Source organism: Crocuta crocuta, unplaced genomic scaffold (genome assembly GCF_008692635.1).
Source record: "Crocuta crocuta isolate KB4526 unplaced genomic scaffold, BGI_CrCroc_1.0 scaffold416, whole genome shotgun sequence".
Classification (NCBI taxonomy): Eukaryota; Metazoa; Chordata; class Mammalia; order Carnivora; family Hyaenidae; genus Crocuta; species Crocuta crocuta.
The window spans coordinates 222,645-225,406 of NW_027532168.1; positions in this window are offsets into that span (position 1 = coordinate 222,645).

The following is a 2,762-nucleotide window of genomic DNA, read 5'->3' on the forward strand; positions in this document are numbered from 1 at the left end:
AGAAAGCAATGGGGGATTAAATATCCTGTCTTCCTTTTCTTCACATATCAGCTAATGTCACAAAGGCAAAGAGTATTAATAAATAGCACAAAATGATCGAAGAGTGGAAAGATGCAAATGTATATGGGGGATGGAGATATAATTACATATATATTCTGACCATGTCTTAAGCATCCCCATATATATGTACATACACACACACTCACACATCTACATGTGTGTGTAAAGACAGAAGTAGCACACATGAACACATGACAAAAACATTTCTAGATAAGTAATAGAAACCTTAACATGTGCACATACACACACCTGAATAAGTGGAGAATGAATAATAGTAAAAGTCTAAAATGCAATTTTATTTTGTGACTCAATCTATTTCAAGTGAGACAGATCATGATTCATGAAAATATCTAAGAACAAAGCCAGTATCTAAACATTGCACATTCAGTTGTAGTTTCTTAAATGACTTTGGAAAAGTTACTGCAAGTTTTTAATTTTACAATAAAATATTTTTTAAAAATCTAGTTTGATAATTTGCCATTATACATCTACAGAAGAATAAGAATAGCTTCTCTCTCCCACCCATAGCACACATACACACGCGTGCATACAATCACACACACACACATACACACACACACACACACACCCTAGAGCAAAAATGTCTTAGCAGTCAGGAAATCTTGTATATGAATACTTGTTTTTTAAACAGCACTTGAGAAAGCTAGAAATGAGAAGTATGCGAATTATTTTCTATTATTAAAAGGAGTGTCAAAGTTGCCATATAAATATGTCATACAAATGTCATATTTCTGCCTCTGATCAAAAGTTTTCCCTGTACTTATCATTAAGTACATCATTTCTCTATTTCAACATATATAATTTAGGATTAGATTTGGCTGCTAAAAAGAGGAAACCCCAAAAAATCAGTGGCTTGCTTATTCCCTCACATAAAAAAAAGAACAGAGACTGACAGTCATGAGCAGGCACAGTGGCAACAAACTCACCCAGGACCTAGGCTCATTCATCTCCCCTCCACCGACTTTGCACATGACTGCCATTCTTTCACTGAAGGACATTTTTATGATGGCTACTACAGTTCCAGAAATCATATCCAGCCCCAAGACCTGGGGTTCCTGGGTGGCTCGGTCAGTTAAGTGTCTGACTTCAACTCAGGTCATAATCCCCTTCACGGTTGGTGAGTTCAAGCCTCTCGTCTGTGCTGTCAGCTCAGAGCCTGGAGCCTGCTTTGGATTCTGTGTGTGTGTCTCTCTCTTTGCCCCTCCCCTGCTCTTGCTTGTTCTCTCTCTCAAAAATAAATAAACATTTTAAAAAATTTAAAAATTGGGGCACCTGGGTGGCTCAGTTGGTTAAGCATCCAACTTTGGCTCATGTCATAATCTCATGGTTTGTGAGCTCAAGCCTCACATGCAGCTGGTGCTGACAGCTCAGAGACTGGAGCCTGCTTCAGATTCTATGTCTCCCTCTCTCTCAGCCCCTCTCCCACTCATGCTGTCTCTGTCTTAAAAATAAATAAACATTAAATTTTTTTTTAATTTTAAAAAAAGTTCTAAGGCCCTACAGAGGACCTGAGTGGCTCAGTCAGCTCAGCATCTGACTTTTGGTTTCAGCTCAGATCATCATCTCACAGTTCGTGAGTTAGAGCCCATGTCACCTGCTTGGGATTCTCTCTGTCCCTCTCTCCCCCTCACAATAAGTAAATAAAAGAAAAATGTCACAGGACCACACCCACGTGCATGGATGGTTGAGATGGGAATATTGACACTATGAATAAAATTGGGATTCTTTAACTGACGAAGAAGTAGAGAGTAGATTTCAAGCGATAACCAACTGTTAGTCTTATACATAACTTTTGAAATCTTTTAGCCCTCAACTATATTTAAGAAAATACCTCATCGTAGAGCTACAGGAAAACTATGAAACTGACCATGTTTCTGTTCAGTCTTCTTTCATATACATCAAAATATGAGTATGGACTTTAAGTGCACCAAGTTACCATAATTACCGGTGTGGGCAGGTGCGCGCATGCGCACACGTACACGTACACACACACACACACACACACACACACACACACACAGCCCTAGAATCACCATTGTGCAAAACCCGAATAACTGAGATGTGAAGGCAGAGGAGATCATAAGTTTCTATCCATTTACATCGATTCAAGTTTTGATTACCCTGTATAGATTGTATGACTTTTTTTCTTCCTGTCCTTGAACTATTTAACAGTTTATTCTCAAGGAGCAAACTGTCATTTTACCAGTATTTCCTGGACTTAGAAGCTGTTCAAAGTCTCCCTTCCTATATTTTAGATTCATCAATCAATAATTTCCTTGAGGCACACCTGGGTGGCTCAGTCAGTTAAACCTTGGACTCTTAATATCAGTTCAGGTCATGATTTCACAGTCCGTGGGTTCAAGCAGCACATCGGGCTCTATGCTGACAGTGCACAGCCTGCTTGGGATTCTCTCTCTTTCCCTTTCTCTCTGTCTCTCCCTTGCTCTCACTCTCTCTCAAAAATAAAATAAATAAACTTAAAAAAATAGTAATTCTCTTGACTTTCCTATCATGGATGCTAGTCATCATTCTGTCAAGTCAAATCTGAGCTGATAAAAATAGAGGCATGTGAAATGGGCAGTAGACACATCTATAGGTGGGAACACAAGATACATCAATGCATTTCATGCAACCCAAGTGTAGCCACCCCAGGTCCTTCTGTATCCAGCAGTGTGGAGTCA